The 15033-nt window shown below is 38.0% G+C and overlaps 1 protein-coding gene and 1 pseudogene across 5 annotated transcripts in view; both read left to right on the top strand.

Annotated features, from left to right (window-relative positions):
- Positions 1-15033, top strand: part of CDK6 (cyclin dependent kinase 6) — a 245799-nt gene that overhangs the window by 50875 nt on the left and 179891 nt on the right. The window lies entirely within an intron of this gene.
- On the top strand, positions 9476-10895 carry LOC144288922 (ubiquitin-like modifier-activating enzyme 5 pseudogene; annotated as a pseudogene).

Here is a 15033-nt window from a genome sequence, read left to right on the forward strand (position 1 = left end):
TTTTGCCCCTTCTCCTGGCTTCACTCACACGTATGTGCGGGCTTGCTGTCTCTCTCTCTCTAATAAATAAATAAATCTTAAAAAAAAAATAGAATGTAAGGTTAGGTGTAATTTTTATAATGACTTTAAAAAAAAACATGCTGTTGTTCTTTGGTTCTTTTGGGTATACTTCATTATATTAGAAAGGGCTCTGAATTCTTAGGAGACCCAGGTGTCTTATTCTTTCAGTTGCTTTGCCTGTCTGCATTCTTTTGGCCTGTGTTTCTTTGTCTGTACAGTGTACAGAACCAGATAATCTTTATATTTCCCCATACTTTGAAAATTCCATAATTCTACCATGCAGGATTTTTCTTTGGCTTGTATGATAAACATTAGAGTAATTTGAAGAATTTGTAAGCTGTCATCATTTCTCTTTTATTTCATGGTAATTCTGTTACTTTTGTGACCTAACAATTAGCTAGGCATCAGAAAAGTAATTTTATTTTTCCTACATGCTTTTTTATGGAGTTGTTCCATACATAACCTTCAGTGAGGTAGTAATGCATACATATTATTTTTTTCTCCTAGAACAAGTTTAAGAACTTATATTTAATTTTTAAAACTTCCCACTTCAGGACTGAGGATCAGGATTTTTCTCAGTAACATAGAGGAAGGAGCAGATTGAAGAAAAGTATTCAAGTCATGAAAGGAAGAAACCTTAAATAAGAAAAGAAGCTTTTATAATTCTTGTTTTTCAAATGGTGATTTTTTTTATTATTAAAAATTGGTAAGTTCTTGAGACGCCTGGGTGGCTCAGTGGTTGTGCATCTGCCTTCTGCTCAGGGCTGATCCTGAGGGCCTGCAGAGTCCTGCATCAGGCTCCCCGCAGGGAACCTGCTTCTCCCTCTGCCTTTGTCTTTGCCTCTCTCTATGTCTCTCATGAATAAATAAATAAAATCTTTTAAAAAGTTAAGTTCTCAGTGTAGAAAGTCTAGAAATAGGCAAATAACAGGAAACACAACTCAGTAATCTCATCACTCAGAGATAACCACTGTTAGCATCTTGATTTATCTTTCTGCCATTTTGTTTATGTATGTGGAATCAAACTGCACATATTCTTTTGAAACCTGCATTTTCTTTTAATAACATATTATGAATGCCTTTCTATGTTCAGTAAATATGAATCTGAATCATCTTTTTAAAGGCTGTGTGAGCTATGTATCTATTTATGTACCTATCTACCGGTCTTGCTAGATGACTCTCCAGAAAGTTTTTGTTACTGTTGTTTTTTGTTGTGTTTTTTGTTTTTGTTTTTTATTTTTACCAGTTTGTACTCCACAGTGATGTGGGTCCATTTCACAAACCCTCACAGACACTATGCCATTTTATCATTTAAAAATTCATTACCCAGTTTGAAGGGCTTAAGTAGTATATTGCTGGTGTTTTCATTTATATTTCATTAAGTTGCTACTATATTTTTCTCATACGTTTACAGTCATTTATGTTTCCTTTAAAGGAGCTACCTTCAGTGGTTGTTTTATTAGATACAAACCTAATCCTAAATACCTGAGTGAATTAGCGCTGGGATGAATTTACTCACCTCATAAGGATGTGATTATGAAAGATTTTTGGCTGATGGTGTAGGTACAGTTTGGTTAGTTTTCTCCTAAGACCCAGCAGACAGTCTTCAGCACAGACAGCTGCCTCGTTTTGGCGGATTCGTCGTTTTTCCTCAAGAGAGACCCAGAGCTGGAGAACAGGGCTTTTACAGGTCAGAAATGGAGACAGAACTGAATGTTGGAAGTTTTCCAGAATCCAGCACTCTTTCTGACTCAAGCCAGAGCTGTTGACTTTCCTTTCAAAAATATCATTTAACTCTGTGTTTTTGAGATCAGGATATCTTTTTCTAGCTCTGTTGGGTGAACTGAAGTGTGTTCTTTTTCTAACTAGTTAAGGGAAGGATGTGAGAAGGCCTAGGGGATCAATAGTCTCCAACTTGATTTTTCCTGTGAATTTTCCGAACATTTCTGTTTTTCACTCCAGCATGTGAAAGCATAGACTGCTGTATCCAGGTTTACCAAAGACATTTGGGAGTTGGCATTACTACAGCTCCTGTAAGCCAGTGTGTCTCCTTTGCCATAGATAGGTCTTTGACCCAAATGCTGCAGAGGTAGCATTTCACAATGGTTAGGAAACCAGACAGTCTGACTTCAGATCCTATCTCCACTGCTTACTGTCCTGTGCTTTAGGCAAAGTACTAAACCTCTCTTTGGCTATTTCTTTCCTCCTTTTGTTTTTATTTTGTTTTATTTTATTTTATTTTATTGTTATTTATTTGAGAGACAGAGAGAAAGAGAGAGACCCCGTGAGCAGGGGGAATGGAGTGGGGGGGAAGCAGATTCCTGCTGAGCAGGGAGCCCAAAATGCTGGGCTTGATTCCAGGACCTGAGATCATGACCTGAGCCTAAGGCAGATGCTTAACCGTCTGAGCCCCCAGGTGCCCCTCCTCCTTTTGTTTTTAAACAGCTTTATTGAGATACACTTTATATACCATCAAGTTTATCTGTATCAACAGTTCAGTGGTTTTGGTCTATTAACTGAGTTGTCCAACCATCACCATGATCTAATTTTGGACCATTTTATCACCCCAAAGATACCCCAGTTGCATTACTGGTCATCTTCTCTTCCTCTCCTGCCCCACCACCTCCAGCCCTTGGCGACCACTGATCTCCTTTCCATACCTATGGATCCATCTACTCCGGACCTTTCATATAAAAGAAATTGTGCAATTCGTGGCCTTTCATGACTGGCTGTTTTCACTTTAGCATACCCTTTTCAAGATTTATCCTTGTCATACCATGTTCTACTTCACTCCTTTTTATTATCAAATGATATTCCATTATATGGATATACCATCTTCTGTTTATGCATGTATCAGTTGATGGACACTTGAGTCATTTCTACTTTTTTTAGCTGTTATGAATGATACTGCAGTGAACTCTTGATGACATACATCTGTTCCTTTATCATAAAATGAGCACCATCTCATAGAGTTGTTGTTGTGAAAACTAAAAAAGCCCACACATGTAGAAGTGGCTAGTAGATAGGGAACAAACTAACCGAGTTAGTTAATAAATGCAACTTTCTAGCGCATCTCCTCACTTTACCTCAGTTGCCATGCTTTTTTTCCTAATGACATCTCCGAAGATCTTCTTTTACTTTGCTGGTGACTTTTCTCTGAGTTACAGTTCTGAAAGTCTAATTCATTCAGCAAACATTTATTGAACACCATTGCTATGAGTTAGATGTTGTGCCAGGGGCCCTGGAGAATCAAAATAACAGGATAAACAGAAATGTAGAGAGGCACTTCCAGTTTAAGGCTGGCTATCTCTAGATGGCTAATCTGTAACCTCTGACCTGTCAATGGGGTTTAAGACTTGGGGCCCATGACCTTCACACCAAATGCCACAGATTTTGGGGTCTCTTAATCCTTTCACTCATGTCAGGCCCTAATTTTGACCAACATATTTATGTTTGTCAAGTGGCTGATGGAAGCTGACTGTTGTGTAAATAAGGTGATTGAGTCTTGGTGGAGATCTCAACAAGTAAAAGAGTAGTTAGTATCTCATTCCTGCCCTGTAGCTGGGGTTGCCCCAAATGGTGTTTATTACAATCCATATGGAATGTTCCTGAATTTTCTCAATTTGCAGGTTTCTTCCCTTTGTAGAAATGACTTTCTATTCTTTTTGAACTTACAAAACTATTTTGTATTGGAACTAGACTCAGCAAAAACAGCAACTCAGCATTGCTTAGCTACCTGTGTTTTCTGTCCCTCGACTTTGGGTAGATAGTGATTTGCATGATGACTTAGAATGCATTTGTCGAATATTTCACCTCTACTACCATTCTCTGCCCTATAAGAGAACAAATAGGTTTTTATGATTTCCTCATTTGTTTGAGCTTTAAAGTAGTGTTTCCTTCTTCCCATAATAGCATATAGTTAGCATAACAGAATGATGCTACTACTTCATTCTTCTCTTTGCCTTTCATTCAGACAAAATGCAATATAAAGAACTGTTTGATAATGTAAGAGTGCCTCTAGTGCTTGCTGTAGGACTATGAAAGAAGTTTGAATTCTGTTGTTTAATGTCCATTTCAGGAATTCATCTTGAATATGAGCAGAATAGTTTATAGACACCACATATTCCGATTAGAACTTCCACGTAGCTAATTTAGAGGCTAGGTAATAGTATACCGATTTTGTGCTGTCATATGGTACAAGTGTGTTTCCATATATACGAGTTTTACTGTTTGCTCTGTTTTAAATATTTACTTTAGTGCAAGCCATATCTTGTAAACTTGCCCAATTTGGGGGATTCCCATTTAACTTATGAGACATTTTGTGGTTAGTGGATGCAAAGATATTACCTCATAGATCCAGATTGCCACATATATGTTGATATAAGCTAAAACCAGATTAGTAGAAACTCTAAAGATAGACTAGAGGAAGATGAACCATGAAGCTTTCTTTTGAACACTCTCTTTAAGGCTATAAAGAATCAAGTGATTTAGTAAATAAAAGATGTTGACTTCTCATTCATTTGTCAAATGATGGTAGCCTTAAACTTAACAGCATGAACAGAGATGTCCCTGCTTTATAGTTATGACTTGACATATCTCTTGACCCTTGAATAACACAGGTTTGAATGCCTATAACCACTTATATGTATGCAGATTTTTTCCAATAGAGTACTGTAAATGTATTTTCTCTTCCTTATGATTTTCTTAATAACATTTTCTTTGCTCTACTCTATTTTATTTTATTTTTTAAAAATACGGAACGTTTGTCAAATTTGCATCGGGGCCAGTTTTGGTATATGTACTGCACAAGTGAGCACCAGCTTGCCTTATTTAAAAAATTCAATATATAATAAATTTAACACACAAAATATGTGTTAATCGACTATGTTCTCAGTAAGGCCTCTGGTCAGCAGACTGTTAGAAGTTAAATTTGGGGGAAATCAAAAGTTACACATGGATTTTTGACTGCGAAGAGGTCAGCACCCCTAAACTCTGCATTGCCCGAGGGTCATCTGTGCATGTCCCCTTTTCAGCAATAGGTAGTGAGGTTGCTTAATTCAGGGTTCTAGGAGAACATATCTCTGAGCATTCGGATTCAGCCTTTAAATTAAACTATATTTGTGTTATTTTTAAATACTTCTCCTTGCCTCTTCCTCACTTCCTCTTACCCCACCGAGTCCTTTCCTGTTCTAGCTTATATATTCCTCTTTGCTCTAAACTTGTCTGTGTGTCTTCTGCCTTTCTCCACTTTTTCTCCACAAAATGTTTCTGCAGTCAGACCAAGAACCTCCAATAGGAATCCTGGGAGGAAGCTGTGTGCCTTCTTGGGAGAGATGAATTAGTCTGCTCTGGGACTGTCAGTTACTCTTGCCCAATGGACCAGCTCATCGAGGGATCATTTAAAGGAAATTGTCTCCCAGCAAGTCAGGGTTTGTTCAGTCACCTAGAGGAAACTACTACTATTTATATGCTTGACCTTAATTCATTTTGTCTTAAATGTAAAACATATTTGAAGTCAGATATTGATGTTTCAAAATCATTTAACCATTTCAAGATACGTATAAATGTCTTGGGACAATTTTGGGTTTGTTTTTGGTTTTTTTTTGGTAAGTGATAAAAGCCCCGCTCAAACTGGGTAAACATAAAAGTGATGTTACTGGCTAACATAACTAATAAATCCAGGGTTATGTTGGCACAGGTGGGGCCAGTGCTTAACCAGTGGCGTCTAGAATCTCTTGCCTATCATTTCTCTGCCTTGGCTCTCTTTCCCGTTTGGCTGCATTCCATGATATCCTCACTAAAGTGGTTGCAAAGACAGCCATCGGCACCTGCAAGCTTATATGTTGCCAGTTTGGTAATCTCAGAATAAAAAGAGCTCTACTCTCCCAGAAGTTCTAGTAAAAGTCCTGGGACTGAGTCATATGGTCCTCTCCATCCCTGAATCAGTGTGTCACTCTGTGGGGTAGGTTACATGCCATACTGCACTCATGCCCCCAAACTATATTGCCTGAATAGGAGTAGTTCCTCAACAAAAAAATGAGAATATGGCTTATGGAAGAGGTAATAGGTGTTGCAAAAGCAGACACATCACAGATGTCTACCGAATATTAGGATGTAGAATGAATTCACTTTGATGTGATAAAGTTTCATGTTATATTTATAGAATTTATTTCAAATTAATACTTAGCCAGATGCATTACTTACAGTTTTGTATATCAGTCTCCTCTCTCTCAGCTAGATAGTAAAGCTCTTAAAGATCATATCCATCTTAGATGTACTGGAATTTCTAAAACTTAGTACCGCACCTGCACATGGTAGGTACTCATAAATGTTTACGGATGCTGCTGAAGTGGCAAGTTCCTTCTAGCAGCATTCTCATTTTTGTTGGTGGCAAATACCTCTGGAGTTACACCATTCAGTATTGGTTTAGAACAAGTGCACACACAGTCCATATTTAATGAACAAATGGAGAATACCCTGGCCAGTATCCAGTAGTGCAGGGCAAGAGGGATGCATGAACATAACCTTGTGTGCGTGCAAGCTATAGGCACAGAGTGTACTTCATGGACTATAGAGAAAGAGAGAGAAAAGAATTCTTCTCAATTCCAAGGACTGGCTGTTGTTCAAATAAAATTTTGTTTAGCGCCCTTAGGCAGCTGTGCCAGACATCTCTCAGCTCTTGAACTATTTGATGTCCAAACATTCAAGGGTATGAAAAAAAAGTGACAGGAAAAAAAATCCTCGTAGAACTTCCTGTGACAGGTCAAAGTTTAATCACAACAAATAATACAGATTTCCCTTTTATTATAACCAAAAAAGAAAGGCAGGGCTTGTGTTTACAAAGCATGTTGTTTGGGAGACCTTTGTAAATTGTAATCTTTGGAAATCCCAAATCTATTGGATGTAATCCCATCCATTAGATGAAGGCAACTTGCCTATGCAATAGATCCAGAATAGCAAGTTAAATGGAAAACATGAACAGGAAGCAGTCATTAAGAATTACAATGGATAGGATGCAGAGTTAATTCACGGAGATATTTTGTTATGAGATAATTACATCACTAGGACAACTGGAAAGCTTGAGTGCTATGCTGGACCTCAAGTGCTGCTCTCTGCTCTACAGCTGAGGGGTCAGGACTGTTGAGACAGGGAGATAACTTACTTTATGGGATAGTGAGGGGCTTGGCTGACTTAATTGTAAAATGGTAATGATGTATCTGGCTTTTTTGGATTGCTTTTTGCATAGCTAAACTGGATTCATAGTTAGCGAATGCTGAGAACCACTTTTCACTTCTTTCTGAACATTCACTTGGATCACATTAAACTAAGCTCTAGTAGATGCATATTGAATGGTAGTTTTGACTTCCTCCAGAAGACATCTATTTTGTTCATATTCAACATGGTGTGATTATGTTTCTGTTATGGAATTGCAATCACACAATCATTGAAATGGTATTTTTATTAGTTTACTGAATAGCAAAAAAAAAAAAAAAGTTTTCAAAAGTCTTAAGATGTTGGTCAACACAAAGAATCATACAGTTATTTTCCAGTGTTTATATTCTAATGTTCAGACCTGTCTGGCTCTTTTGTTTTGCAAGTGTAGGGGTTATAGGCAGCTTGGTCACATTCCTCATTGATTTATATAAATATATTACAGATTGTTAACCTCCTGCCAAATACCAGGGATTTCAGTTCTTGTTTCGCTCAGTTGCTTTATGTGAGACTTATTTGTTATATTAAAACATCTATGTTCTCTTTATTGCCCACCACATTGACTATTATTTATTTGATTTGGGGCAATTCCAGAGGGAGTCATTGTAGACAAAAAAGCATCATAAATATTATGTTCTAAAATTCCTAAGATGAATACAGGCCTTTCCTGCTATTTGAAAGTAGAATGTTCCTATGAAACCTTTTGTAGGCTGAAATGGTGTAAAGTAAAGAAGCAATTACCATTAATTTATATGGAAAAATTTTTGAGTGTTCCCAGATCCAAAAAAATAACCTCTCCTAGGCTTTTCTGGTACCCTAGGACACATGTTGCTAGTGGGTGCACAAAATAAAATGAGATAAAGCACACATGCTCACAGAGACCGTTCAAAGCTAAGGCGGGTTGTGCCTAGAGGCTGAGTATAGTTGTGAGGAAGGAGCTTGTGGGGGTGCCTCACTGTTTGGGGTGCATGCTGCCTCTATAAAGGCTCATTACAAAACAAGTATTGAATGCTATTTTCACTTTTTTCTTTTTCCCTAAAAGCAAAAATCCTCTTTCTGGTTTCTTTGCTTAACAAAAACAGGTGTACTAATGTAGGACTTTTGTAAAAGTGCGGTGGTGTGATGTGAAAGTGAAGTGGCACAAACTTTCGAAAACTGGGGGGATGCCTGTATTTATATTGTTGATTCAAATGCATTTCCTATACATTATGACTAATATAACTTATTTTTTATAGTGATAATGTTCATTAACAAGTCAGACTGAATTTTGTATTTTAATGTATATCAGTATTTCCCAAAATGTCTTCTATGGAGTCCTGGCTCTGTAAGATATTGACCATGAACATTGGAGCCAAAAGAGGCAGGTATCCTACAGGTCCTCCCAGGACCTCTAGTTCCCTTGATGTCACTTGTTAATTTCTTTCTTTTACTTTTTCTTTTTTTTTTTAAGATTTTATTTATTTATTCATGAGAGACACAGAGACATAGGTAGAAGGAGAAGCAGGCTCCCTGCAGGGAGCACCATGCGGGACTCAATCCCAGGATCACGACCTGAGCCACCCAGGTGCCCCCACTTGTGAATTTCTAAGGAGAAAGTATTATGCTGCGTTTTCCAGATGAAATTAATATTAGCACCCTAACCACCTGGAAAGGCACCATCATGGGCCTCCAGCTCCAGACACTGATGACTGAGGCTTTACTGTGGCCTGACTCCCAAGACTTGAAGACAGAGGAAGCTAAGAGGGTTGGTTCTGAGGGGAGGGATGGCTGCAAGGCACTCAAGGCCCAAGGTAGCGACAGAGACATAGGAGCACTTTCCCAGGGCCCCAGCCATGGCCAAGTCTAGGGAGTGGCTGTAGCATTGGGTAGAGGAGCTGGAGTGGGAACTGGCCAGGGAGGGAAGTCGGGCTGTGGGTGGACTGGCTGTGGGTGGACTTCTCATCAAGAAGCTGGACCTGGGGATACCTGGGTGTCTCAGTCAGTTTAGCCTCTGTCTTTGGCTCAGGTCATGATCCTAGGGTCCTTGGGATTGAGCCCTGCATTGGGCTCCCTGCTCAATAGCAGGAGCCTGCTTCTCCCTCTCCCTCTGCTATTCGCCCCAGTGTGCTCTTTCTTTCTCTCTCGTCAAATAAATAAATAAAATCTTTAAAAAAAAAATCAAAGAAAAGAAAAGAAGCTGAGCCTGGAGGTGGTGGACTCTAGTCCCTATAGCTGCCTAATGGCACTGAAATGAATGGGAATTAGAAGCAACTGCGAGGACCTCCATACCTTTGCTTTAGCAATGATAGGTGTTGGTGGAGTTGGTAGCGTGACTGCTGATGTGGCATTGGTTAAGTTGCTACTCTTTGACTATGACAAGAAGGAACTGGCCAATATGAATAAACCTTTTTCCCAACTTCCAGTCAAGCAGGATTAAGTAAAGTTCAAGTAGCAGAATATGCTTTGAGGAACATTAACCCTGATGTTCTTTATAAAGCACACAACTACAATATGACCTCAGTAGAAAACTTTCAACATTTCATGGATAGAATAAGTAATGGTGGATTAGAGGAGGGAAAAGCCATTGACCTACTTCTTAGGTGTGTGGACAGTTTTTGAAGTTCGGATGACAATAAACACAGCTTGTAATGAACTTGGGCAAATGTGGATGAAGTCTGGGGTCAATGAAAACGCAGTTTCAGCTCATAATTCCTGGGGAATCTGTTTATTTTGCGGGTGCTCCACCAAATTGCTGCAAATATTGATGAAAAGACTCTCAAATGAGAAGTGTGTGTGCAGCCAGTCTTCTACCACTGTGGGAATGATGGTTGGGATCTTGATACAAAATGTTTTAAAGTTTCTGTTAAACTTTAGTACTGTTAGTTTTTACCTTGGATATAATGCAGTGCAGGATTTTTTTTCCCTACTGGGTCCATGAAGTCAAATCCTCAGTGTGTTGACAGAAATTGCAGGAAGTAGCAGGAAGAATATAAGAACAGGAAGTCGGTTGTTCAAGAAGAAGAAGAGATAATACATGAAGACAGGGATGAGGTATTGAGTTGGTATCTTAGGTTTCAGAAGAAGAACTGAAAAATTCTTCAAGTTCAGTTCCTGACTTACCTGAAGGTAAGTGTATATGGCTGTAGCATATACAATTCCCAAAAAGAAGGTTCTGTCCCTGAGGTAACTGTGGAAGATTCTGGTGAAAGCTTGGAAGACATCATGGCTGAGATATGTGGATAATGGACTGACCTGTATCTTATTTCCTGAGTTTAAACCTATTGCTGTGCAATTAAAAAAAAAATCATTTAAAAACTGGCAGAGCTTAGGGCAACATTAATTGATATATAATCTTCACAGAATTGTTACACTTTTTGAAAATACTATGTTACTTGTTGCTTTTTCCCTTCAACTAAATCAGTAATTCCCCCTTAAGCTTATGTTTCTTTTTTTTTTTAAGATTTTATTTATTTATTCATGAGAGACACACAGAGAAGCAGAGACATAGGCAGAGGGAGAAGCAGGCTCCCTTTTGGGAGCCTGAAGTGGGACTTGATCCTAGGACCCTGGGATCATGATGCCTGAGCCTAAGGCTTATGCTCAACCACTGAGCCACCAGGTGTCCCACACATGTTTCAGTCTAGTTAAGAAAACTTAGCTACTGAAATGTTTTGGCCTTTTGGGGGAGGGCTGGGAAGAAACAACCAATTTGATGCTATATTTCTTTTCTTTCCAGTTATTCTTTGTGCCCTGTTGCCTGAGGCCATGGACAATGAAATGCGTAGTTCTCAAATATAGGGAAAAGGACAGGAGGTACAGCCAATTGATGAGAGCTAGTAGACATCTACTCACTGTTTAGAATCACTCTCTACAAGAAAACTATCCACTACTATTAACTTGGCTAACAGTGAATTTAAAATAGTTAACCTATAAAAATTAAAATGTCCTCTCAAATGTTACCTGATGAAATAAAAGCTGAAATGAAGAGATTGGAAAAGTTTGTAAACCTGTGAATTATATATTCAGAATAAGACAAAGGCAAACAAAGAGAAGCTGTCTTCATGGATAAACAGATAAAGGTGCTTTCAGGAAGTACAAATTTTATTTCTGCATTGACCAAGGAAAAGAAACCATTGCATCTGTGGAATATGTATCTGGAGTCACTGTACAATGTGGAGCAAGGAATATATTTAGGCTAAGGTCATCTAGATCATACCCATCATATGAATTACCTTCTGAATATTTCTTTTTTTTTTTTTTAAAGATTTATTTATTCATGATAGAGAGAGAGAGAGAGAGGCAGAGACACAGGCAGAGGGAGAAGCAGGCTCCATGCACCGGGAGCCCGACGTGGGATTCGATCTCGGGTCTCCAGGATCGTGCCCTGGGCCAAAGGCAGGCGCCAAACCGCTGCACCACCCAGGGATCCCTACCTTCTGAATATTTCATTTAAATTTGATTCTCTAGACATTTACATAGTTGTCCTGTATTTGGGGCATAAAAGATACTTAAATTACCTCTGCAATGACTGACATGTATTTATTCACTAGAAGAGTGTCATTTGCCATGGTCACAATCACTAAATTATAAATTGATAAACTGGCTTTCTCTAGAGTTGCATACAAATAATGTAAGCTTAGAGAGCCTTAGTTAAATAAACTCCCGGTAGCTTGGAGACCAATAAAAAACATGCATGTATAGCCATTATCAGTAGGATGTTACTATGCTGTGCTGATATTCTACTCTGATGATTTTTTGCTTTGATGATATGAATATCTAAATTAATCTGTAGGCAAGAAATGTTAATACAAAATGAAATATGTGATTTCCACTTGTAAAATAAAGTTTTAAAAATTTCAGGAAGACCTCCCCGACAAATAATACCACCTTCTTGAACCAGCATGAGACACTTCAACCGAACACCATTCTTTTTGTAACCTAGAAGAATAAAATAATTATATCCATTAAAATTTATACGGGAATGTTTTATGGTATGCACTGTCACACATGCCTCTTTAAAATTCCACATTTAAAAAATTGCCAATTATAAAGGGTTGCCTGGGTGGCTCAATCAGTTAAGCATTTGCCTTCAGCTCAGGTCTTGATCCCAGGGTCCTGGGATCGAGCCCTATATCGGGCTCCCTGCTCAGTGGGGAGCCTGCCCCTTCCTCTCTCTCTGCCCTTCCCCTGCTCATACATGTTCTCTTTCTCTCTCAAATAGATAAATCTTAATAAAAATTGCCAATTAAAATCCGTGCCTTTTCTCCATGGCTTATCATGTAGAACAATTGGCAGTGGCTTCCATGAGCTCACCTTTGTCTCTCTCAGGTGTGGAGTCTAATTGTTTCAGGTTCGTTCCATCAGTGAGTTTTCTTATTTTGAAGAGAATGATATAGGTTTGAGGAAAATAACTTGTGTGGGTTAGATGTTATTCTTGAATTGTGTCCTACAAAGAGTGTTTGAAAACATGCTTTCAGGAAAATGAAGCAACAAAGCATACTGCCAGGACTGTTAAGCAATTAACAACGGTTTAGAAGCAGGTGACCTTTTGGTTCAGCAGTTTTTATGATCATTTTTATTCTCCAGTTATGTCCTTCTCAAACTTTTTGTTTTCTTTTGGAAATTACTAAAGTATCTTATATATATCACAAACTATAAGTGCAGTAAGAACTGGAGTTACTAAAATCAGTGTTGACCTGAGGCAGTGATAAAAAATACATTTTTTTTTCATGGAGGAAATGTATTAATTATAATGGAAAACATTTAAAAGCAATGTTAAAGAAGCACAACTGTAATGGTGCAGTTCCCATGTTTGTATTTGAATTTAGTATATGTCATTTATGATTCACTGCTGTTTTATTTCATTACAAAAATAGAAGTAACCTGTAGAAAGAAGGTTGGTGTTTGTGGAACTCTTTTCTTCAAGAGGAAGAAAACAGTGAAGCTGGCAGAGTGTGTGGGTTTTTTTAATGGAAAGAGGGTGGTTCAAAGAAGCCTATGAATAAATGGTAATTGCCTCACTTTACCAAACTGAAAGAGTTGTTTTGATAAACATCCAGGCATCAAATTCATGCATGATAGTAATCATATTTGTCATAGCATGACATTCATATGATTAATGGCATTATCTTTAATGAATTTATTAGGAGTTTTAATTTTATCAGAGTAATTTTCCAGAATAAGTCACATTAGTGTCATCAGAAGACTTTGAAATTTCAAAAAAAAAAAATCCAGTTTTGAAGTAAATGATTAAACTTAGAAATCGGGGCACCTGGGTGGCTCAGTCAGTTGGGCTTCCAACTCTGATTTCAGCTGGGATCTAACCCCAGTTGGGCTCAACAATGGAGTCTGCTTTAGGTTCTTTCTTCGTCCCCCTTTGCCCCCTCCCCCTGCTCAGAGGCACATGTGAGCATGTGTACGCTCTCTCTCAAATAAATAAAAATAAAATCTTTAAAACTTAGAAATCAGAATATTTCGAAGTAAATACAAGAAGAAATTCAGCTGGTCTTAATTGATTTTAGTGGAGTTGTAGAACTCATCCCAGACTGCCTATAATTAAAAAGTAGCATGGATCTGGCTGTGAAGTATGTGAGGTTAGTGGTGGTGGTGTTCATCTCAACAGATTTAACTTAATTATAATGTTCTTTAGTTTATTTTAACGTTTAGTTTAGATTTACAGAGAAGTACCCAATATTGTGGGGCCCCGTTTAGCCCAGAAATGCAGTAGGGTGTCATGGTGAACCAATTTGAAGTTAAAAATTCAACAGAGGTCAATATACAAAGTACATAATTGAGAACGTTGCATTTTAGTGATGGGTTTTATGCACTTTTATCAATAGTTTCTTTGAAATGAGTGTTTATTCAGTTTTTAAAAATGAAAGAAAAGACTATGAATAGCATTTTATTAGCCATTGCTTAGTATTTATATTACATTCTTGTCGGATTTTCTTACGGCTTGTTTAGGGGTGGTTTGTTTAATTATTCAAACATGTGGTGAGCATCTCGTGCTGGGTAGTGTGCTGTGTGTGATTGAAAGTAAGGAAAAATTTGTCCTTGGGCTTGAAAATGCTTCTGATTCCTGAAGGCTTTGCTTTTAAAACTTGAATTTTGAATTAGTTGTAGAATTTTGTGGAAGATTATTAGATTCTGCCCATACCAATTTAATTATAGTTTGTTAATCTAATCTGTCTTTATCACTTAAGGGTGATGTAGCTGACTAATGCAGTTTCAAATGCCACCTCTCTCCCCCCAAAATGTTGAAGTTTCCGTTTTAATTAGCATGATATTTGGAATTTTTAAACCAAGAAATTTTGCCCTTTCCAGGATGAGAAGTCTCTCTTAGAAATAAACCAAATTTCTCTTTATTTCACCATCTTTATTTTCACAGGCATGTTTGTAACACCTTAAATTCCAGGAAAATCAGGATGCATGGGTGGCTCAGTGGTTGAGCATCTACCTTTGGCTCAAAGCATCATCCCGGGATCCAGGGATCGAGTCCGCCATTAGGCTCTCTTGCAGGGAGCCTGCTTCTCCTTCTGTCTATATCTCTGCCTCTCTCTGTGTGTCTCTCATGATAAAATAAATAAAATCCTCAAAAAAAAAAAAATCCAGGAAAATCTTCATTGTGGAGTCCAGCATCTCCAAAGAATGCTTAATTGGTCTCTAATAATTCTTGAACTGTGTGCAAAGAAGAACCATATTTTTCCTAGGCTGCAGTTTTTTAAACTATCTCCGTTGGCAAATAGTTGTATGTAAGTTCTTAACTAAGGAAACTCTCCAGGC

This window comes from Canis aureus, chromosome 18 (genome assembly GCF_053574225.1).
Source record: "Canis aureus isolate CA01 chromosome 18, VMU_Caureus_v.1.0, whole genome shotgun sequence".
NCBI lineage: Eukaryota > Metazoa > Chordata > Mammalia > Carnivora > Canidae > Canis > Canis aureus.